At 34.9% G+C, this 26,295-nt stretch overlaps 2 pseudogenes; both read right to left on the reverse strand.

The window, feature by feature from the left end:
- Positions 1 to 801: 801 nt before the first annotated feature.
- On the reverse strand, positions 802 to 10,014 carry LOC110694968 (annotated as a pseudogene).
- Positions 10,015 to 10,138: 124 nt separating this feature from the next.
- Positions 10,139 to 26,091, reverse strand: LOC110694967 (annotated as a pseudogene).
- Positions 26,092 to 26,295: the final 204 nt, after the last annotated feature.

Consider the following 26,295-nt stretch of genomic DNA (forward strand, 5'->3'; position numbering starts at 1 on the left):
AGGTAACTGGACCATTTTTGGAGCAAACTCGATGGCACCAATATCCAACGATGTGGCATGCCTAGCATTTGTGAATGGAGGGAAGAAGGCTCAAAATGCAATTGTGATAGGGTCGTATCAAATGCAACATAATTTCTTACTCTTTGATTTGGTTCAATCTAGGCTTGGGTTTAGTTCTTTATTGTTTTTCTTTCAAACTACATGTAATAATTTTAATTTCACGTTTGGAGTATGAGTTTGGTCACTTGGGTTACACCAATACAATCTCAATAATGATGTACTAAATGTTTATAAATGGAAGCTGTTTAATTTGCTAACCCTCATTTCCATTATTTTTAATGTGGTGTGATAGTTTTCATATGCACTATTTGGTAACGAAGTTGTGAATCAAAGTGGATATTAAGTACCTTAGTTTAGGGATAATATCCAAAATAAGCCAAGTTGACATGAAACAATCAAAGTGTATATTAAATAGCTTAGTTTAGGGATAATATCAAAATTTTGGAATCAAATCTTGTCTACATCAACATTTTTTTTTGGTGAGGATCATGAAGTGAAGGGACGGTTTGTCCCTCCATCTCCCCCAGGAATGACTTGGGTTCAATCTCCACCCCTCCTATGATAGGAGTTTGGTTGTCCACCACTCATTACAAAAAAAAAAAAACCAAATCATAAAACCATCAAAGGCATAGGATATAGCAAGACCTATGCCTTTGATGTAAACATGTTCAAATACAACATTTCCAATACAACATGTTCAAATAATCAAGGAACCATGATTCCTTCACACAACACCTCATGTGGACACAAGAACTTATGAATCTTATTGCTTAAGAAAATAAAACATCTCCAATACAAATGCCATCAAGTAGCTGCCATTCATAATCCAGCTCAACTGACAGACACCTTCAAGTTTACACTACAATAGAGCCTTCCATCACAGTAACAGCTTTTCCCCCGAGTTTAACTCTATTCTTCTGCTCATCTATGTGCAACTTCAATACTCCACTCCGAGATGATGCCTGTTACAAATAGTAAGATAGAGTCAGATAGTAAGATGGAGAATATGGCGATTACTATTAAGGCAAGTAAGGGGGGAGGGGGGGGGGTGTTAGAGCTAGGGTTGTAGGATGTATACCGCGTATGCAGTAAAATCAGACTTCCCTGTCTTCTTGGACCAATAGTATGCTAAAGCACAATGCGCACTACCAGTAACTGGATCCTAGATTACAAGCAAATTCTGTTAGCTGCAGTAATTATTATTAGATTACCTTTTACTTGATGAACTACGAGTCTACGACTACTACTTATTCAGATATTGGAAAACTCAAACACTTGTCACAGCGGAGACAGGATATACCAAGTAACTGATATTAGAAAACTCAATACATATAAGCTAACACAACACATTGAAAAATTCAGAAGCATGAACTCTTTCTGAAATAAAACACACAAATTTGAAAGCATATTGCCTCATTGATGCCATTTTTTGGGTAGAAGCATCGACTAACAAAATCGAACCCAGATTCAGATTGCGCAGCAGCACATATGACCAACCCTCGACCAGGGCATTTTTTAAGTTCCTCAAAGTCAACTTGTGTATCTGTAACGGCTATTGCAGATGGCAAGACAACCTAAACAATACTAAGAAGTTAATCATTTTTCTTTCTAATAATAAGAGAAATCCAAACATAGCAAAAATTTCACTCCCGCCTCCTTGACAAGCAGAGGATGCAATGTTTTGACATACTGATCAAAATGGGACTACCCCTATTATAATTATATTGAGAAAATTAACAGAATTGGACATACAAAGAGATCTTCTGAAGCAGTCTTCTTCATGTCGATCACAGAAGCAGGACTTAATACTTTTGATATAGACGAAGTCTCATCTAAACTGCATTCAGATGTTGCAATAGCAGGAAAATCTAACTCAATCAATAATGGTTGTTCCACTTCACCTTTATCAGACACAAGTGAGGCAGACTCTTTTGGTTCAATCACTTTCTGGGCTGTCAAGATGCCAGACAGTGTTAAAAATTCAATTGTATTCTCCTTTACCAAACCGGATGTGAAACAAAAGTGTGCAGCTGCTAAGGTTGCATGGCCACAGAGTTCTACCTGCAAAGTTCAGCAAATAAGTATTGTAGATCAGTTCTATCAGCACACTTTGAACCAGCCGACCACAATGTTGGTTACAAGTGCTTCCAGCTCTTAAATGACCCGTTTTTTTTTTCAATGTAGAACATCATAGTGAAAAACATTCATGAAGCAGGTTATCCTATACAATAACACTATTTCTTCAGAATCTTCACAATAGTTGTTATATTGGAGTTAGATATTAGATAATCTTCATATTCGAATTACTTTTGTCCTGTCTTTGTCTCCCTAGAGTACACACTACAAAAGCATAATAAATTCAGATCTAAGGAACCAAAAATGCATTTGCACACTCATTTTACAAGAAGCTAACAAGTTCATAGTTTCTAGGAAACAAAATATATGCACCATCACAAAATTTTGATGAGCCACTAGGAAAAAAGATCAACAAGCAGTTTCCACAATCTCATCTTTTAAAGAAATTCTGATCAAAGGCATCATTCTAACATCCAACCATTTTTTTCTCCATTATTTTCAAATTTAATTGCGATTGACTGAAACTCTTGCCAAAAGATTTAACAAAGCATTATGGTTCATAACAATTATGAACGTTCCCACGGGTATAACAAAAGAACTTCTATTGTACAATCAGTTGTACCATATACATAGTGCAACCGATCATGAATATGCTTTAACTTAATGGCTCGTTTTGAGAAGGTCCAATCAAATGAAAAAAAAAAGAGCGAGGATGGTACTTCGTACATACAATGCTCTAATACTTCCTTTTCTTTTCCTCTACTTGCAACACTTTTCATTCAAAGTTTCACTCACAAATACATATTTAATTACCGGAACTAGTATGTAAAAATCATAAAAGTTTAAATGAAAATATAGATTGAGGCGAACTAAACAAGATTCACGTGACTAAATCTTTCCTTAACTATTACTCCCTCCATTTCAATTGATAGTCCCATTTTGATTTTACACGGTCTATAATATACTCATTTGACCATCAATATCTTTACTTATACTCCCTCCGTTTCTTATTTCTTGCAACAAAGAGGGGGTGCACACTTCCCAAGTCAAAACTTTTAAGGGGGTAAAGCAACTTTAATTGCATGATTAAGTTTTAAAAAGGAGGGAAGTTTGTTGGGTCCACCAATTTTTTTTTTAAAATTTCACATGATCTGATTTTGGGAGGGTGTACTTTTCCCTCCCAAATTTTCACCAAATTTTTAAAACCAACTTTTTCATTCCAAATTTTTTCCCTCCTTTTACTTTTCAATTGTAAAAGAGGGTTAAAAGGTTCAAAAGACAACCATTGTTATCCAAATTTTTACACAACTTTCTCTACCTCCTAATGAATACATATCATCTTCAACATCAAAAGTTAGCACTAATTACCTTCTAATCCTACCATAAACACCTACAAACTACCTTCCTAAATCTAATTAGTGCTAAATTAGGGGCAGCATCATCATCTTCACACCTTCAAAAGGCTGGTTCAGTTCGAGTTGTCCAAAAAGTTGCATCCTCCACTTCATCACCAACTTCAGACCTAAGTAAACAAGTTAGCATCTGCCAATGGATATTGATGTGGAAGATATTTTTGGATTTGGGGGAAGAAGAATATCATAATTGGAGTGATTCTACAGAGACAAGCACTGATTCAAATCAGGAATATGATGTAGAATGGGCATACTCACAGATTTTAAACAACCAGCAAGCCAACCAAGAAGGAGAGAAAAGGAGAGACCTTACCATGGAGCAGAAAAGGCAAATTGTAGATGCAATTCTATTACAGATGCAAGGGGGTTAAATTCCAAGGGGGTTTTTATCCCAACAAGCAAGGAAATTCAACATTCACGGATCAACAATGTCAAGGTTACATGCAGACATTAAGAAACAAATTGCCCACGGGAATGTCATTGATGTCAGGTAAAAGAAACTTGGCAGAACAAGGCCTAAACCCAAAGAATATTCTGATGAGTGGTTACAATCTGTCCCCCTATATAAGAGGACAACAAAGAGAAGCTATACTGGAGCACTGAATGTTTCACATTCTACAATTCACGTATTAAGGAAGAAGGGAAGACTGATGACTCACACAAGTACAAACCACCGAGCTTTAACTTCCAACCACAAAGTTGCAAGGTTGAAGTGGGTATTAAGTCACATCAATCCAGTTCCATCTCATAGGGACCCAAAATTTGTAGATATACAACAAGTTATTCATATAGATGAAAAATGGTTTTATTTGAACCCAGAAACAAGAAGGTTTTATCTGCTACCCAAAGAGGAAGATCCCCACAGGTGCCAACAATCAAAGAGATTTAAAGTGAAGGCAATGTTCATGGCTATGATAAGGAAACCATTGTATGCAAGGAATGGGACTTTGTTGCATGATGGCAAGTATGGAATATTTCCATTTGTCACAGAACAGATGGCAAAGAAAAAAAGCAAGAACAGAGATGCAGGAACAATGGAAACAAAGGTTGTGCAGAATGTGAACAAAGATGCAATCAGAAACATGTTGATGGAACACATCATTCCAGCAATACATCAACAATGGCCACACAATTTACCAAAAAATATCAAAATCCAATGGGATAATGCAAGGCCTCATCAGATTCCAAAAGATGAGGAATTCAATGCTACTTGTCATGTAAATGGTTTCAACATTGAAATGGTGTACCAGCCAGCACACTTGAATGTCTTAGACCTAGGGTTATTCAAAGTCATTTAATCCCTACAATACCAATCCTTCCCCAACAATTTGGATGACTTAATTAAGGAAGTCATCAATGCATACAATGCTTTTGAGCCAAGGGCCAATAAGCACAATTGGCTAACACTACAGTCAGTTATGATCCAAATTCTCAAAAAGCAAGGTGGAAATAACTTCCCACCTCCACATATGAAGAAGAAAAAGCTGGACAGATTAGGGGTTCTACCAAAGCATCTCCATGTTCCAAGGGAACTTATACACCAAGCTGTGACTTATCTGGACACTATGTTTATCCCAACATCACAAGCAACAGGGGAATAAGCATACATGGAAGTAGATGCTGACTGAAGAAAGGGTGAAGGGGACCTTCAACTACACACATTGACTACCACACATAACCTTAGAAGTACTATAAAGACCATGGTAAGAAGATTTTGCTATTTAATCAGTAGTTTATTTTGAAGTTGTTATGTTTTTTATGCTAGGGTTATGTGTATTTTGTATCATCCTTATTGAACATATGTGAGGCAGTCATGTAATTAGGGGGGTCCTACTTTTGAAATCAATGTAACTAAAACATTGAAGAAAGCTTTTGTAAACTCTTTACACGTATTGGTATGTCACATGAATGTAAGGTTTTGAAAACAAATGGGATGAAACCATCAAAAAGGGTATGCTTATATCAAAAAATTATTGTATGATGTAACCTCTACGCCAAGTTCAAAAGAACTAAAGTGGAGCAAATCAACCACTAGCAATTATGATTCAAATTAGTCCCTTCATCATTTGATCAAAAATAGAACAAGGTATAGGAAGTTGGGGGGACTCAGTCACAAACCAAATAAATGCCCATTTCCACCATCACACATGTTTGTTTTCTCTATTAAATGTCATTGAGAACATTATAGGGACTCAATTCTGGATTGGTCAATAGATTCAAACCATAATAACATCAATCAAGCAAATTGATCATTATTCATCAACATGACATTCCCCTGGCCAATTTTGAAACAAATGAAGGCTGCAAATAACAAGCTCAACTTAGGTGCATCTATTCAACCACATTTAATCAGATTGAATTACTGATATTCATCATAATTATGCAACAAATCATAATAGTATTATGTAAGCGTATAATTGAGGGACTCAATATCATAATTGCATACTGACTAACAACATCAACTGATAGAACCTGACTTCAATTTTAGGGACTCAAACCACAAGAGACAGCTAAAACATGAACAAAAATCAATTCAAATTTAATAAAATAAGGGTTAGAAGAGTTATACGCTGCAAGGTCACTTGTCAGCAAACCATTCTGGGTGAGATTCCCTAAGAAAAGCAAGATAGCCTTCGTCGACATTCTCCAGATCAACAGGTAACCCAGATTTGGCCCTTTTCATCCCCGCAAGAGAGCCCTTCTTTTGCTGCTTCGAATTAACCACCTTTGAGGCAACAACAGTAACCTCAACAGTTGCAAGGGACTCAATAGGGCCATCAGCATTAGACCCAGCCACAACAACCTTCCCAGATGCCTCTCTAGCAACCTCCCCTACTAGATCTATCACCTCAACACCCTTCTTAAGGTTCTTATCACCAGATCTGCCTTCGCCTTAGCCTCATCATCTGAGGAAATGTATTCAGTAAGCTTAGCACCACGAACAACCCTACAAGAGAGAGGCCTCAACCTAGCGCGACAAATAGGTTTGATTTTCCCAGTTTCTCGTTCACAGAAGTACCTAGTGGCCCCAGGAGCAAGGTCGTCTTTCTGTTCTTCTTTTGGGAGATTCTCATAGGAGAACAGGGAAGCGTCGTTAGGGTTAGAGGAACTCATTTTGGCAAAGATTGTGGTACAGATCTAAGAATTGAAAAGGTGAAATGGTGAAATTGGTGAGGATGCGTAACAGGAGAGATGAGAAGAAGAATTAGCGTTACGAAGGACCCAGAAAAAAAAAGAGCACGAAATTTATATGCAAAGGAGAGAGAATAGTGGCCATGGAGTTAATAAAGGTAGGTGGATGATAAGTGGTTTATTTGACCACTTATTGTGGTGATTTAACCCGATTTTGTAATCTTTTCCCCTCTTTCTAACCCCATTTTGTATATAAATGTTGCATTTTGGCTTTACCCCCTCCTTGTGTGTTTGTATACTTAATTTGCAGGTATAGGTGAAGTGAGGCAAAGCAAGGAAGTTTATGGATTGAGAATAGAGGCAGAAAGTGATGAAGGGAGAGGCCGCTCCTTCAAGGACTCAAGAATCTGCCAACCTTCTGGAATAGAAGGAGCGGGCGCGCAACTACGTAGGAGCGGGAGCTCCGCCCCTGTGAGGAGCGGGCGTGCTCCCGATCTGGAGCGGGCGCTCCTGCTGCTGTGCTAGAATCTGCCTCAATCATGAAGCAGGGAGGAGCGGGCGTGCACCCTCCTTGGAGCGGGCGCTCCTCCCCAACAACTTGAATCTGCCATCTACTGAAGAACAGGGGAGCGGGCACGCACTCTTGTAGGAGCGGGCGCCCCTCGCTGTCATCATCGAATCTGCCTCTATCTGAAGCCAAGAGGAGTGGGCGTTCAAATTTCAGGAGCGGGCGCTCCGAGCTGAGTAGCGGGCGGTGCTAGCTGGAAATCCGTTTTCTTTTGATGAATTAACCTATGTAATTCGGGGAGTATTAATACTACCCCTTTAGGTCATTTTAAAACAGACAGCAGTAGCATAGTTCTTAGCAACTTTCTCTTAGTTTAGAACAATCATCTTTGGTATATTAGCTTAGAAATCCTCAAATTAATCATTGTAGTAGCAAGTTTCAAAGAGTATTCTCAAGATTCAACATTTGTGCTCAACATTTGAAGCTTCAATTAGTAACTTCTTTCACTTTTCTCTATTTAATTTCTGATTTCATTTTGTTATTTCATGTCATTTAAATCTTTTTAGTTCTTGATAATTTGTTGTTGGATGTTAGTTCTATCATTGGTTAATCACTTTCCCCCAATTATTGAACTAGTTAGAACCCTAATCTTGGTTTGCATGTCACTTGAAATGAGTTGTGAGTAGTCCTCTTTGATAGGGGTTGGGTGAAGCTCAACCTGATGGTTAGTTAAGTAAATTTGGGAGAAATATTGATGTTTGATTTGTGATTAAATTGATTGTATGAGATTGCTTGTTAGTTCTTCATGATAGGATTAGCTACCCTTGAATTAGGAGCTTGATGGCATGTTATGCTTAGTTTGACATGGAATGTAGATTAATTATGTCATTACTTATTGCAATTTGATTATGTATCTCTTATTGCTAAACTAATGAGGGATCTAAGTTTAGTAGTGTGACTTGTTTTCCTAATTGCATGAGGTTGGTCTTACATATAGTCCTTGCTATCTCTTGTCTCTTTTACTCCCAATTTGCCTAATTGCCATGGTCGAGTGGATCCCATTCCCTAGCGCTTTTAATTACTTGATATAGAACAATAGTTTGTTGTCTACTTGACGAACACCCCTTTCAACAAAAGACTTCGAATTAGCTTGAGTGTTAAGATCTTTAGCAATTATACCCCGTTCCTTGTAGACCGAACTTTTACTTATCATTGTGCTTGGTTTGTGAGGTGTTTGTTTATAAATGTGTTTGAATGAGTGTGGAATGTGCGACCGTTCTAACGCCCATCAGTGGAGAGATGGCAATGAATGCAGTAGTTGGGAAGATGAACAATGTTGATCTTCAAGTTGATGATTGGATAAATAGGGAGAGTTAGGGTTAGATGATTTTTGGTGGGAAGGATTAAATGATGATAACAGATTAAGAGATTAATTAGCTTTAGGTAAGTGTGAAAATAGCCATTATCAGATTATAGTAAGGGTAATATGGTAAATTACCCTTAAAAAACTTACTATAAAAGGAAAAAAAAAACTTGTTGCAAGAAATGTGAAGCAACCAAAAATGGCAAATGTTGCAAGAAATAAGAAACGGAGGGAGTATATTAACAAAAGTTTTTTAAAAAAATTGATATTATAAATCTACACATCTAAGATGAATCTAACAATATATTACATGACTATATTTTTATATGTATTAATGTGAGTTTTTGGTCAAAGTTTTAAAAGTTTGACTATGAAAAGCCAAAATGGAACTATCAAATTAGAACGGAAAGAGTAATCATCAAAGTTAGTTGGCCAATGAAACAAGATTCCACATGAGTATATCTTTCCTTAACTATAACAATAGAGCTCTAATTCGTTAGTCAATTTAACTCACCCACACATCGCGTGCATAAAATACTAGTACATAAAATGAGATGAGAGAGACGGAAAGTCTAACCTCAGTAACTGGAGTAAACCAACGGAGATGAAATCTAGGATGTGAGGAATCAGAAACAGGAAGAGGAATAAGATAACTAGTTTCAGAAATGTTGAATTCAGCAGCAATTGATTGAAGCCACTCACTCTCTCTTTCCTCTTCTAGTAAACAAACAGCAGCAGGATCACCCTTAAACTCCGAATCAGTAAATGCATTAACCTGATTAACCCAATTCAATATCAAAAGTCAGTTAGTTAACTCTTTAATCACATGAAAAAACAAAGAAGGTACATCAGTTTGCTTCATAGTTCTTACCACAGCATATTTGACTGGCTTTTTGGTTCACCCCATTTTGGGTTTCTTGGAAGTGAGATCAGCACTTTAAAGATTGAAGAAAATTCAGTAAAAATATCAACAATTTAAAAAGTCTACAATAACAATCGAATGAATTTTTGCTTCTTTTTTATCTCGTTCAACACCTGAATAGTAGTTGAGAAAACAATTCTAATTCAAATTTGTTACTCTTAAAAGTCTTAAGAAACTGTTATAGTCTTACCAATGATTTTTAATAGTAGAAGGGAAAAGAGAAAACAATCAATTAAAATGGAGAAATTGCTGGGTTAGTCATGTTTGATATTGAGTCAATTTTAGCTTAGATCATACTTCGTATTATCATATCGGTTTAACCGTTTAAGTTATATTCAAAATCCGATCATTTTCATTATCGAGTTAAATTCAATTTGAGTCACTTCAACTTTCGTATATGCTTTCACATTTATTCAAGGATGAGTTAAGTTTGACATTAGATTAATTGTAGTCTAGACCATTTTGAACTCTAGTCATTATCAGGTTATTCTTTATATTATCCGATTACATTGAAAAGTATGACTAACGAAAAGTGGGTAACTGATCATACTTCATATGCTGTTGTATGATTAAAAAGGTATTTTGTGTATCCTTTTGGTGTAAAGTTGCGCTATCAAAATTAGTCAACTTCTTGTGAATATTGAATCTTAATGTAGTCCATTGTAGTTATCAATATTGGCTTTTGAATCTTATTGCTTTAGAAAGTAAACCATTTCCAATACATGCCATCAAATAGCGTATTCATTCATAATCAGATTCAACTGACAGACGGTTCAAGTTTACACTACAACAGAGCCTTCCATCACAGTAACAGCGTTTCCCCTGAGTTTAACTCTGTTCTTTTGCTCATCTATGTGCAGCTTCACAACCCCACTCCGAGATGATGCCTGTTACAGATAGTAAGATGGAGAATATGGCGATCACAATTAAGGCAAGAAAAAAAAAGGGGTGGGGGGTGGGGTAGTGGTGTGGTAGAGCTAGGATTGTAGGATGTATACCGCGTATGCAGTAAAATCAGACTTCCCCATCTTCTTGGACCAATAGTATGCTAAAGCACAATGCGCACTACCACAAACTGGATCCTGGATTACAAGTGAATTCTGTTAGCTGCAGTAATTATTCTTAGATTACCTTTTTCTTGATGAACTACGGATACCACTTATTCTGTACAATTCTATAAAAATTTTACAGTGAAGGACTCCAGCCCAAAATCATAGAAGAGACAGGATATACAAAGTAACTGATATTGAAAAAAAGTCGAACACATAAGCTAACACAACGCATTAAAAAATTCTGAAACATGAACTCTTTCTGAATGAAAACACACAAACTTGAAAGCATACTACCTCATCGATGCCATACTTTGGGCAGAAGAATCGACTAATAAAATCAAACCCAGATTCAGATGGCGCAGCTGCACATATGATCAACCCCCGACCAGGGCATTTTTTGATTTCCTCAAGGTCAACTTGTATATCTGTAACAGCTTTTGCAGATGGCAAGACGACCTAAGCAACACTAAGAAGTTAATCATTTTCCTTTCCAATAAGAGAAATCCAAACATTGCAAAAAATATCACTCCAGCCACCTTGACAAGCAGAGGATGCAATGTTTTGACATACTGATCAAAAAAAGACTACCCGGCCCCTATTATAATTATATTGGGAAAACAGAATTTGACATACAAAGAGATCATCTGAAGCAGTCTTCTTCATGTCGATCACAGAAGCAGGGCTTAATACTTTTGATATAAACGAGGTCTCATTCAAATTGCATTCAGATGTTGTAATAGCTGGGAAATCTAATTCAATCAAGAACCGTTGTTCCACTTCAACTTTATCAGACATAAGTGAGGCAGACTCTTTTGGTTCAATTACTTTCTGGGCTGTCAAGATGCCAGACAGTGTTGAAAATTCTACTGTATTCTCCTTTACCAAACCGGAGGTGAAACAAAAGTGCGCAGCTGCTAAGGTTGCGTGGCCACAGAGTTCTACCTGCAAAGTTCAGCAAACAGTTATTATAGATCAGTTCCGTTAGCACACTTTGGACCAGCAGACCACAATTTTGTTTACAAGTGCTTTCAGCTCTCAAATGACCCTTTTCTTTTTTTCAATTCTGTAGAACATCATAGTGAAAAACCATTCAAGAAGCAAGTTATCTCCATAATACTTTTTCTTCAGAGTCTTGACATTAGTTGTTACATTTAGACATTAAATAATCTTTATATTCTACGGAGTAATGATTTTTGTCCTACCTTTATCTCAGTAAATACACACTACAAAAGCACAATGAATTTGAACCAAAAATGCATTTGCCCACTAATTTCAAAAGAAACTAACAAGTTCATAGTTTCTAGGACCCAAAATATATTCCACCATCACAAAATTTTAACTGAGCCACTAAGAAAAAAATCAACAAGCATTTTCCACAATCTCATCTTATAGTGAAATTCAGATCAAAGTCATCCTTCTTCTTCTCCTCCTTCTTCTTCTTCTCCTCCTTCTTCTTCTTCTCCTTCTCCTTCTTCTTCTCCTCCTTCTCCTTCTCCTCCTCCTCCTCCTCCTCCTCCTCCTTTATCCTTGCTTGGGGCTGGGGCAGAGTTATAAAAGTCAGTTAATCAATCAATCAATCAAAGTCTTAATCCCATAAGTGAGGTCGGCTACATGGGCCAAAAGTGATTATTCCGTATAGTCATTCAAATTTTCTAATATCCTACCAATTTTTTCTTTTTTAATCTCTCTTATTTGCGAATTAAGTTGCAAACGACTGAAACTCTTACTAAGAAATTAACAAAACATTATGGTTCATAACAATTATGAACATTCCCACGGGCATACGACAAAAGAATTTCTACTGTACAAACAGTTGTACCATATACATGGTGCAACCAATTCAAGACTATGTTTAACTTATTGGCTCGTTTAAGGAGCTCCAAGTCACCAAATGAACCAATGAAGTATTAAAAATAAAACATATGATTGTCGTTGGTACTTGGTAGCTGGTACATACCATGCTCTAACAACAAACTATTTTTTCCCTACTTGCAACACTTCTTGTTTCACACTTGTCAAAACATTATTTCAATCAATACGTTACTATATCCCTCCTTAATCATTAATCATCAAAATTAGTCAGCGCATTAAACAAGATTACACGTGAGTACGTGACAATATCTTTCCTTTACCTATCGATCATCAAAGTTAGTCAAAGTGAAGTATACAAATAGTCAATAGTGCATAGGTAATAAAACGGAGAAACTATCAATTTGTATAGTAAGTCAAAGTGAAGTATGTGAATAACATCAAAGATGAACCGAACAACTAAAATAATACAAAAAGCAATAGATTAAAACCCAACAAAAAAATACAGAAATGAGGTGGAAAAGGCAAAAAGTCTAACCTCAGTAACAGGAGTAAACCAACGGAGATGAAATCTGGGATGTGGGGAGTCAGAAACAGGAAGAGGAATAATATAACTAGTTTCAGAAATGTTGAATTCAGCTGCAATTGATTGAAGCCATCACTTTCTCTTTCTTCTTCTAGTAAACAAACAGCAGCAGGATTACCCTTGAACTCTGAATCAGTAAATGCATCAATCTGATAAACCCAATTCAATATAAAATATCAGTTAGTTAACTCGATAATCACATGAAAAAACAAAGAATGTACAACAGTTTGCTTCATTTTGCTTACCACAGCGTATTTGACTGGCTTTTTGGATATCCCCATTTTTGGGTTTGCTTTGTTTCGTTAAAGCAGTTTGGAATTGAGATCAGGAATTTAAAGATTGAAGAAAATTCAGTCAATACCAACAAACATGCCCACAAAGGACGAGTGATGAAAAGTCTACGATAACAACTGAGTATTTGCTTCCCCTTTAATACCAAGTGGAGAAAATAATTCAAATTCTATATTTATTTTGTTTCCTAACGACACTGTTATGGTCTTACCAACGATTTCTCTGGATATCCATTTAAATTCATTGTTTCCAAAATAATCGTTTTTGTTGTCAATTCGGGTCACAGGGTGGGTTCAAGTTGACCGATTACAAGTCGGTTTATTTCCAAATTGAGTTCATCCAACTTGAGCGAGATTGGGATAATTTGAGTTGAGGTTAAAGTTGTATTAAGATCTAAGCAATTCAGGCCAATTGACCACATTAGTATAAAAGTTAGCACCTTGGTGATATTAGTATAAAAATTAGCACCGGCAGCGAATTGGTATAAAAATTAACAAACAGTGACAAATTGGTATAAAAATGATCGGATGTGACATTTAACCCTATTTTTCTTGCCGGAGCAAGTGCTTAATTATTATTATTTTAGTTTTAATTTTTGAAATATTTTTATTTTTGTTAATACTCATTTAATGACAAATAATACTCTCCTCAAAGCCCATATACCTAAGATTATCGGCAAATGATGATAACAAAAATAGAAAAATAAATAAATAAATTAAGCTTAGGTAAAATTCTCAATAAATGAAAAAAGAGATAAATTCATATTATTTCAATGTCTCAAAAGTTGAAATTGACATGTTGGTTGTAATAATAAAGAAGTTGGGAGCACATTTATGTGTAAAATATTGCATATTGCAAAAATTGAAAGTTTAATGTAATACCGAATATATATAATCAAAGCTTATCTTGTAATTTTTCTTAATTACTAATTCTTAGTACGTATAATCTTAATTATTCCTTTATATTCTCATGCATATTTCCTCTTTTATCCCTTCTTTGTTTTGTTCTTTGGCTTATATTTTGTCTTTTAATAGTGTCTGAAAGATATTCAATGAATATTTGAAGCAAAGAAAGTTTTTTTTTAAAAAAATGAATAAAGTTACAAGAATAAGAATAAATCGTGTGTACAATACAAGCTTATTATTTTGGTTAAAAAAAGGGTTAAATGTCGTCATTCGCTAATTTTTATACCAATATGTCGTTATTTATTAAGTTTTATACCAATATGTCGCTACTTGGTTAACTTTTATACCAATCTGTCGTCGCTTGCTAAATTTTATACCAACATGACGCTGACGTTAATTTTTATACCAATATGTCACAAGGGTGCTAATTTTTATACCAATATGGTTAATTGGCCAATCAATTCAGTTTCGTAATCAATTAAGTTATATTTGGATTGGGTCATATCTAAGTTAGATAAACTTGAGTCGTGTTCTTAAATAGGTTCATTCAAGTAATATTGAGTTGGGTCGACTTTAGGTCATTAAGTTTAATATTGAGTCAATTTTGGCTAATATTTCGATTAAATCAAAGGAGAGATTGTATTCAGTAATGGATCTAATTCACAAAAATCATTGCAGTTTGATTATTCGAAATTTGATCAATTTGAGTATTTGGATGAATTCAATTTGAGTCACCTCAACTTCCATTTATATTTAAGGTCAAGTTATGTTCGACATTAGATTAATTATAGCTCAATCCATTTTGATTTCGAATCATTATCAAGTTATTCTTTATATTATCGAATTAAATTGTAAAGTATGGCTAACAATTAGGTGACTACAAGTTTAATATACAATTCTTGTAAATTTAATAACCAATAATGATTGAAAAGTGTGAAATGTTTATCATTGTAGTATTGTATAAGATATTAGGTAGAGTTGTTAGAAGCTGATTAATTAGATATTAGGTGATGCTAATATATAAAGTACTTTTTTTTAAGGAAAAGCAAAGTTCACCCTAGAAACTTGTTTAGTTCACCTTATTTTTACTGAAGTGAAATGATATCTTCATTAGTTTTTAATGAGCTGATTTTTTTTTATTTTTTTTAATATTATTATTATAAGGAGAATTGAACAGACTCTTACCCAAGATGATACCAAAATACTTAAACACATTTGTGCTAATGGGCAAGATAAAAAGAGTTTTGTTTTGCTTTCCCTTAGGTGTAAATTTATAGAAACAATGCATGTAAGAAAAAATTGAAAATGGTAAGAGACATGAAGTCAAAATTGGATGATGAATGTAAGAAATAGGTGGATAAAATAAGTGTAATGAATGTACAAATATTTTGTGCGTAGATGGTGGGGGAGGGATGGGTCAAGTGACTCAGAGGGCAAGTTATTAAGGGTGTGTTTCACCTGATTGTTACTAATGTAGTAAAAGAGATTTTAAAAATAAGGTTGTAAAAGTAAGTCAATTGTTTTGAAACTATTTAAAATGAAAAGTGAGTCAAACTTTCTAAAAAAAAGAAAATATATAGGATAAAGAAATTTTTAAAATAGTATCTAATGTTGGAAGTTAGAACATCTATACTAAACAAGTCTTGGTGTAATACGGCAACTTCCCCTTTAGAAGTTTTATTTCTTGTCATTCACATACAATAAAAAATTAGAACACGCTTTGTACAAATTTTGATCTTGTAACTTGATGTTTATACATAAGTCTTAAGACTCTTAACCACTAAAGATGTTATTTTTTAAAAGTAAATTATTAATGATTGAAAATAAATTGTTACTAATTATTTACATATACAGCCATTCCCTAACATCCTTGAAATAAATCGACAGTCAGAAATATAAGAGTTTCCGACTAAGCAACAGAGTTCACATATCCGGAAATAGCAACAATTCTGCAAATTACAAGATATTTCGCCTCTCACAGGGTCACCAAATCCCTTCTTTGGACATTTTCAGGAAATGGGACAGTGTAAGGCTAGGTATCTCCAAGGGACCTGATTTTTTCTTCTTTATCTTTGTGGTCTTCACCACTTTTGAGCCTCTACTTTGTGTCTCTGTAACTGATATCAAATCATAGAACTGTTCCACAACAAAATTGCAATGGCGAGGTTACTATTTTACTCAAAAGCTTAATATTAACATCTTACAGAAAAAGGAAGACGTAATACAAGGAAATACAGAAGCTACTCGATATTTACTACGTAATTTGAAATCTCTTTGGTCTACCAAAGATAAACGTTCAAAATCATGGAGGTGCCATACAGAAAATCCTCTTTTCCCTCTTCTGTTCATATATTGTTCTAAGAAAAGACAGTAAATCCTCTTTTTCCCTCTTCTGTTCATAAAACTTTAAAAGTACAATATCGCTGCCAATTTTTGGGAGATGGGTGCATATGGGGTCTGTGCCTCTGTACACCTATCTCAGGTATTTAAGCATGTCCATGAGTAAGCTCAATTTGTAAGGAGGGAGGGGGAGGCAAGCTTCCCACATGAGCCTGTGGTGGGACAAGAACTTTGGGACTTTCAATTAACCAAGTGGATCTCTCATCACTTAAACAAACCTTCAGTGATTGTGCACATTCTCATTTACTTCATGACTTGCATATATCAGTTATCTCAGATTTTATATAACATCCCTCAAATTTAGATCATATTTTTAGTTTGCCCGCAAAACTATACAACCCTAATCCAGATTACAGATTATAAAAATACCATCTTCACTTCCCAACTCCTGCTTAAACCTCTATACCTTTTAGATACCCAAGAAGTACTTATAAACAAGCTCCAAATCTGCCGGAAAAAAAAAAAGAGGGAAGCTATTACCTCACACACACCATGAAGCAACAACCTGTGAAACGGATCTTGGACTTGAAGCAACAGATCTTCTGAACCATTGTCATTCCCAATAAATGAGCGTATGCGATTCTGGAAGAGAAGAGATGATAGCATCAGAAATTTGCAAGACAAGGAGCACGAATTGACGTATGTGGGGGCTGCGAAAGGTTGGGGAAGCATAGCAACAATAACAAATTTGCAAATAAAATGCTCATGGCTTAGCTGCGAGATGAAGGAACTAAAACAAGCAGAGAACTTTACTGCTATACCAAGCTTCAGAAACAACTATAAGTCGATATGGAATCAATATAGGTCTAAATCTTCTAATTAGGAACAAGGAGAATCAAAATTCAATAAACAAAAAAGTAAAATAAAATAAAACGAAAAAGAAGAAAAAAATTGACTGCACTTGGAAAATTTCACCAATATAAGGATTTTATCAGTAATTACCCTGCCATAAAGAAACATTAACAAAACCAGAGGTATGATGTTCTTGATGGCCTCACAGAGTTGTCTCCTTGCTCTTTAGCCTTTAGAACGGATGTCCCAGTAGAAAAACATAATTTACTTCCCAAAGCATATAACTTGTGATTAACAGACCACCTCAGAACATGTACCCAAAAGAGAAAATCTCAGAATTTGACTTTATACAAATGATCATAATCAATATGATGATCCACAAAGTAGAAGTAGATATAATGGAACAGATTTTATGTCAATTAAGATGCTACAATAATGTTCACCACATATCACTCTAAAAATATGCACCAAAAATGATAGAACACTTGAGCAAAGAGAACAAGCAGAGTCGGTTGATTGCCAATCAGACACTTTTACATGTAATATCATGTTCCTAAGGATACCTTAGGTTTACAAGGCACATATGCTTAGGAAATTAGGAGAGCCTCTACCAAAGCACATCAGCAGAAAAGAAATAATAATAAAATAAAAAATATAAAAAAAAGGACACTAGATAGCTAATTCTAAAAAAAATTGAGTGAGCTCAACCCAATCTGAAAGCTAACCAGCCAAACTGCACTTTACCACTCAATTTTTATTCATAGGGTAGGTTATGTAGTTAAAACGAAGTTCAAGCTTTAATCTCATCAATAAATGGGCAAAATCATAAACATATGGGGAATATATAAGCACAAAACTTCCATAGAGAAACATAAAATAAATTGTTTGGCATACAAATATACCTCATAGCCCTGAATGAGTTCTGGTAGATAGCTACGTCGAAAAGCTTCCCTAGTTCGACAATCAATTCTATGCCATGCATTCATGACTGCCATTTTATCAGCATCAATAGGGCTGTTATGCTTCTGAGAAATTGGTCTTACAGCCTTCAACATTTTAGCCTACAAAGCAAAAAAAAGTTGTTGAAATTGCTATATTTATTTGAGGTTGCAAAGTTTGGAAACAAGTGCTGCTCAAATATGATATAAACAATAATTTAGCATTTACCCACAGTACATAGGCATCAGTTCTAATTTCATATACAAATTGGCTGAAACAATGACTATTACTGACTTCTGACTGTAACTGATCCTCCAAGTTTAAAAGCTTGTGATATTGAGAATGCATCACAGAGATTTCGCATTATCCAATGACTTCATTATATCTTCCTTTGGTCTTGGAGAACAGTGTCTTCCCTTAAGAGACCATTCCACAGGGAAGAGGGCATTTCTCCCATAAGTAGAAGATTTTTGCCAACTAAAACTAGTCCCCTTGCCAATTATTCAGAAAATAATAGCTTACTTTTTTTCCAAAAACAGTATACCTTGCTTCAAAATTTGCTAATCAACTGAATATAATTTGTACTAATATTCAGCAAAATATAATATATAAATACAATTCATTTTGCACTCTTACATATTGTATTAATGTCTGGTTTCATTTCAAACTAAACCTGATAAATCAACTTTGTAACTCAAAAAATCTTACCTTCCCATACTTCAATTTTATACAAGAATAATAAATAAGAGGTAAACACATCTAACTATATAAGAATGCCTAGCAGAATATTTAATCATTGACAAGTTCTCAATGGTCCACAAAGCAAAATTTATTGTTATCAATATATTAATGCATATATTCGTAGGCATTAAATGCACGTGGTACGACAAAAAATATAAAGTGATACTCCACACTATTATTAAATTACAATTTCATTTTCATGAATACAATGTTGGTTGATGACAATAAGTTTCAAAACATTGTCTATTTAAAACTAGTTCAGTATTGCTTTTGGATTTCCAGCTTTTTTCGTTTAGGAAACTAAATATTTTTGCGAACAACGCTTTTTGTGAAATCCAGTCCTGATTATTCATAATTACGAGGACCCACAAGAGTAACAATATAATAGGCAATTGATGCAAGTAATCACATACTATTGTCAATATCTGGATACCCAAACCAGAACATTCAAAATGACAAAAAAGGATCCTCAAAATTTCTGAAACTTCAATGTTAAGGCACAATCTAATTACCTTAGATGAATGTTTATAAAAGAAGCGAGAAAGGGTGGTGATGAGAAAGAAAGCAAATGACCTCTTTATCCATGTCTGTGTTCCTAACTTTGTCCCAATCCCCCACATTTGCCATGCAAAATGATGATAATGGAACCTCCTCACCTGAAACAAGCTATACATCAATAACAAGAAATAAAACCATCAATGGGGGAAATGTTACTCATAAGCTGATCAACTAATGTTTACATACAAGTCCTACATAATATCAAGAACCATAAATAACCACACTATTATGAGTTAAAACCTAACGAAGTTATTTAGATGATATTTGTAGTTCTTAAGAGTAACCAGACTTCAAACAACCACAAATTAAGTTAAAGTTTTTTAGGATTTGTCTCAAAATGAAATCCTACAATACCTCAAAGGCTTTAAAGGTACCTTGTGAATTCCAAATTTGTCAAGGGTACCCTAATGAATTTTACTAAATACCAAGGGCACCGAGTGAAACTCCCTGTATTAAAACAAATTTCTCAATATGAAGCAACTTACCCCAGGGTGGTGGAGCAAACAATCCCCTAACTTCTTCAGCATTTAGACGAGGGACGAGCTCCATTAGAAGTCGGTCATTCAATAATCTTCGTGACCGTCGATTGCCAACCTGCATCATATTTGAAAGGAAAAAGCGAGAGGGCAATAAGAGAATTTAGATTGATAGTCACTAAGCATAAAGCCCCTACAAGGGGCACTTAAATTGCCTAGGTGTGACAGTAACACAGTACATTCAGTAAGTTTAGTAACTATGTTCAACTAAAACATTTTAACAGTTTAGGAAAAGCAATATGCTATTCGAGACTACAACATATTGAAGATCATAATCCCTATAATGTACAAACCAATAAAAGACACATCTCACATGATTTTTAGACCAAGGTCTAATGGGGCATACAATAACATCCCTTTTCCTCAGCTCTTAATCTATACCTCCCCTTTTACTTTGTAATTTGGTATTCAGCACATTGGAAAGGGGCATACATCATGTACCAGACAGTCAGATCAGATATAGCGATATACATATGACCATATAAAATAAGTACGTAAAAAATTGAAGTATTCAATTAGATATTAAAAAGGATTGATAAAAGGATGAATATAGTAAATGCATAGCCCAACCACCCAATTCAGATACTATTATGAGTCAAACCCTAGTCAAAGCAAGTGACACTATTGTAATTCAAAAAGATTCAACTTCAAGAGTGTAAAGTATCTTGGGGGTATTTGAATAAGTGGGGCAACTAAGTTCTAGTGTTGGCAAGTAGACCATTTGTTTACATAATTGCCCCCAATATCCAAAATTCTTCTTTCCTAAACAGAACTAAGGCTTAGATGCCTGAAACGGATATAGCAAAAAAAGATGAGGAGAAGAAGGATAATGATACAACAAATCTAGAGGTAGGAATGATTAAATCTACTGACTTCAAACAATAATTTTTGAATTACATTCAACGGAAGCACAAATTATTAAAAGAGAGATAATTCAACATCAAAATTGTAAAATAAATTTCAACTCCATCTATTAATGATTATTATTAGCTGAGTAATGCCTTCTCAAGTTTAAATTAAAAATAACCGAACATTCGGGTATAAAAAGTACTAAAATATAATAGGGCATTCTCAATTGATAAAGTTCCATTTATTATACTTAACAAAGAAGAAATACACAAACAAATCCACAGCAATAAAGCAATTTATTTCATATGCACAATACACAGTAACAGCTAGTCGAAAATAATCAATCTGAGCATAACTAAATTTTATTAGAACGATGCTGTCATAAAAAATAAATAAATAAATAAATAAAAATAAAAAACATTAGAACGATAATCTCAAAGAAACAATCACCCCAGCAAACAGAAGGATCAGATGCAACGGACAGTGCTTTCAAAGGATAATGTGCAGGAAATAAGCTCGAATTATGAAAAAGGACAGTTGATTGATAGATAGAATGTTAACCAAAAGGTTATCAAGAACAAGTTAATGACTTTAGGCCATTAGTCTCCAAGGGTTCCAATACACAATTTTCTGAATGAATCCTCTCTCCTATGGATGCTACTACTTATACTACTCTTCTTACCAACATGACATGGCAAAAGCCTTAATTGTTACATTTACTACTTCTTGTCCTCTTCCTAAAAGCAAATAACAAAGTAAGCTAATAAGCCAAAGATAGCAGACTGCAGTAGCTTAAGTTAATGCTTGTGAGGATTGTGGGTTGGTGGTGTTCCCATGCCGCTAGTTTTGTCCTTGTCCTCTCTGCCTCCTGCTGTATGTGTAACGGATAGGTAGTTCGGAATGGTTCATTGCCTCAGACAGATCGGAACAGTCAATATACTGGGTAGAAGGATCAGACAAATTGCCCCAGTCAAAAGGATCAGACAAATTGCCCCAGTCGGATAGAAGGATCAAACAACTCCTAAAGGCTCAGATTTCACAAATATCACTAACACCCTTCACATTTTCAGTAAAACAACACTTCAACAACTTGTCTACCTCGTCCTCAATAGAAGAAAAGGCACTAGCAATTCCTACCCACGTCATCATTTGGCACATCCACACAAACATTGCAATATGGAGTACCCATGGAAGCAATAGTATCGTATGGAGTACCCATAAGGACGGCAGTATTGCTTAGAGAAGCCACGACAAAAGGCTCCGAAGAAAGAGGGAACCGAGTAGGTCATGTTCAAATATAAATTGGATGATAAAATACTTGCTGATAAAAGCATGCCTTGGGATTCTTTGAAATAGTGAATTAGGCCGAAGAATGGAGAAAAATACGGGGTTCGTTTCGTGGAAAAAGAGTAAAATAGCGCGTGCCAAATATAGAATATGGAATTATGTAGCATGATACGCTTATACTTGTGTTGAAAACAGTTTCAACGGTTTAGTTTCAGTCATAACTTTGTAAGAGGTACGCCAAGTGCTCTCTTTGTGCTGCTACCCATATCACGCTGCACAAGTCTGAAATCTCTATTTAGCATACACTAAAGCACACCTTTATCGGCAAGCATTTTGTCATCCAATTGCATAACCCAATCGCTCCTCTCCCCCTTAGAAGCCTTTCCTATATAAAATACCAAAGTCCCAAAGTCTTAATCTTTCCCACAAGCCATGAAGCATAAATTTAGGGTTAGAGCAAAACTATCCAAAGATCCCATCAGCATCCAATCCAATAATTTAGGATATCATGTTGGATCCCTATTTGGATATCGATTTTCGGATATCTGATATCCTAAATATATCCGAAATAAGTCGGCGTTCGAATATTGGATAACGGATATCCGGTCCAAATTATCCAAAAAAATTGGGTGGTAATTACATTTTCTTAAAAAATATATATTATTGCCTTAAAAAAAATCCAAAATTAAAATTAATTATATAGTATTTCGGATATCAGATGGTATATCTGATCCAAAATTTTTGGATATTATATTCGATCCAAAATTGTATAGTATTTCGGATCGGATATCGGAAGCTGGAATTCACAGTTTTCGCCTTCTCGGATATTCGATCCATGCTAACCCCTAGCATACATCATAATCCTATCATCTTAGTCGACATCAAAATCCCCATTCAACATACCTAGACTCCCTAAACTCTATTTGTAGGGTATACCTTTGACCAAAGGCAAAAGAAATACCAATTTAGATCTCTTGTTCTAGATACGCCATCGCAGAGATTTACCTAAATTGCCCAAGTAAATAAATTGGGTAGAAGGATTAGACAAATTGCAGAAAGATCAGCCAAATCCTCTAAAGGCTGTGATTTTACAAATATCACCAACACCCTTCGCATTATCGGTATAACAACACTTCAACAACTTGTATACTTCGTCCTCAAAGGCACTAGCAACTCCTATATAACCTTGTCATCATTTGGCACAAGAAATATCATTTGGTACATCCATACAAACATTGCAATATGGAGTACCCATGGAAGCAATAGTATCTAATGGAGTACCCATAAAGATGACGATATTGCTTGGAGAAGCCACGACAAAAGGCTCCGAAGAGAGAGGAACTGAGTAGGTCATGTTCAAATATAAATTGGATGATAAAATACTTGCTGATAAAAGCATACCTTGGGATTCTTTGAAGTAGTGAATTAGGCCGAAGAATGGAGAAAACTACGGGGCTCATTTCATGGAAAAACAATGAGATAGCACCTATGAGACATAGATTATGGACTTGTGTAGCATGATATGGGTTATACGTGGATACGCCAAGTGCTCCTCTCCACTGATAATCTCTTTGTGCCGCTACCAATATCATGCTACACAAGTTTGAGATCTCTATTTAGCACTAACTATCTCACTAGAACGAGCCCCATAGTCTTCTCCATTCTTTGACCTAAATCACTCATTTCAAAGAATTCGAAATCACGCCTTTATTAGCAAACATTAAATCATCCAATCTATATATTTACATGACCCAATCAATCCTCTCCCCGTTTGAAGTCTTTCCTATATGATATACCAAAATCCTAAAGTCTTAATCTTTCCCACAAGCCATGAAGCATGCATCATAATCCTTTCATTCTCGGTCGACATCAAAATCCCCATTCAATATACCTAGACTCCTTAGACTCTACCTGTACGGTATACCTTTGACCAAAGGCAAAAGAAATACCAGTTTAGGTCTCTTGTTTTAGATACGCCATCACAGTGATTTAACCAAAGCCGCCTTCTTCGTCTATGGATGATAACCCTAGCGATTTAGTTTTAATTATATCTTCATATGTGCAAGTTATGCTGCTAGTGTTTTTCCTACTACAAAGGACGAGGTGGACAGGTTGTTGAAGTGTTTAAGTCATGATACGGAGGATGTTGGTGGTATTTACAATGGATTATTCCTTTTAATATGTGGTTGATCTTTCTACCCAATTAATAGGGCGATTTGTATAATCCTTATGCACAAATTATTATTAATTGTGGTATTGAGAAGAACGATCTAACGTTAGTTGTTTATGCTTATATTGATATAGTGCAACTCTTGTTTTTATATTGTGCATATTAGATACATTGATGTATTGTTGTTTATTTATTTGAGTATTTTCTTCTTAATAAGTATAATGAATGCTTTATCACTTGAGCACAGTCGATTGAATTTTAGTACTAGATGATACTCGATTATGTATTATTTTAAAATAAAAAAGGCATTACTTAACTAACATAGACTAATCATTAACAACATACAAAATAGTCATTTACTTTACAATAGTGACGTTAATTTATCACTCTTTTAATTGATGATGACAACCATGTCTTAATGTGAATTCACTACACAATTTCCACCATAAGCAATAGCAACTGCTAAATTCAATTCACCAAACAAGAGCAATAAAATTCATGGGGCAAAAGAACACAAATTATTCCAGCTACACCTCTTATCATAGAACCTTGAATACCTCATCAACAACATTCACAAGACATGGGATGGACCAATTTGGGGACCTAAGGGCATCTAGGCCCTTATCAAACACCCAAGAACCTTCATTTATGACATAAGGATGTTATCAAAAACTTTTTAGCTACAGCACATGCTGCCTTTCTGCATTTACTGATGAAAATCAAGAACAAAAGTTAATGAAATCTAGACTACCACCCACATGAAGATAGAAGAATGGAAAGAAAATTTAGATAATCCTTTTTTGATACGAAAAATAGCAAAGATACACACTTGTTAGAATGAAGTTTTGCCACAAAATATGGAATAAAACTATTTTAGAACAACTGGGAAGATGATAGATTACTTTAGGATACACATAACCATCAGAGTATCAGAGATATTAGTTATGAGCTAAAGAAAATATACAACCATCAAGAACGGGAACCCAACCCGTCTACCTCATCCCTTTGCGGCTTTCTATACGCCGAATACATAAAATAGCCATCACGGAAAACATAATGACAGGCTTCGGCTTCCATATCAACAGAAAATATTTAAGTGAAAAAACAATAGTAACATTTGACAATTTAACTCGCATAAAATGCAGTTCATGAATAAACAGAAAATCATAGCACGAAAAACGAAAGGAAAATTACACTGGAAGCTAGGCCCTCGAGCATTTCGATCTTCTTCTCAATCAAAGCGCCCCGAGATTTAACTGTATCTCCTGCAACAACAACAAAAATTATTCAAAAAATTAAAAAAAAATGAAAACAAAATCATCACAAATTTAATCTTCAGCAAGTGAAATCCGCGAATAACAAATAATAATTAAGCTAAAAAAATTATGAAAAAAATTCGGGAAAATCGGTGTCAAACCTTCATCATCTCCGAAAATGGAGGTATAAAGAAGCAAATCTTTGTCTTTCTGGAAAATGTCAGAGGTAGCCATGATTAAACGAAGAAATTGAGAGGAATTTGTCCCTGATTTTAGTATGTCGTTAATTAGGGTTCGTGAATTTTGAGAAAGAGGGAAAATAAGGTAGCTGAAGATGAATGAAGAAATAGAGGTGTGAAGAAAAAATTGCACGAAAAGCAGAAATTTATGAGGTAGAAATTTAGAATGGTAGATGTTAGAATATGCTTTTCTGTGTTACACGAAAGTTGAAGTCGAATATTGATGGATAAGAATATACTTTGGTTTTACTTTTCCCACCTTTCTGTCGTTTGTTCTTTGTCAAACAATGTCAATTTTGACATGGTATTAAGCCGCGTTCACTTTACCTTATTTTTGCTGAACTAAAATTATTTTTAATGAACTAAAATTATTTTTGTTGTACTAAAATTATTTTTACTGAATCTCTATTAT

Source organism: Chenopodium quinoa, unplaced genomic scaffold, assembly GCF_001683475.1.
Source record: "Chenopodium quinoa cultivar QQ74 unplaced genomic scaffold, ASM168347v1, whole genome shotgun sequence".
Classification (NCBI taxonomy): Eukaryota; Viridiplantae; Streptophyta; class Magnoliopsida; order Caryophyllales; family Amaranthaceae; genus Chenopodium; species Chenopodium quinoa.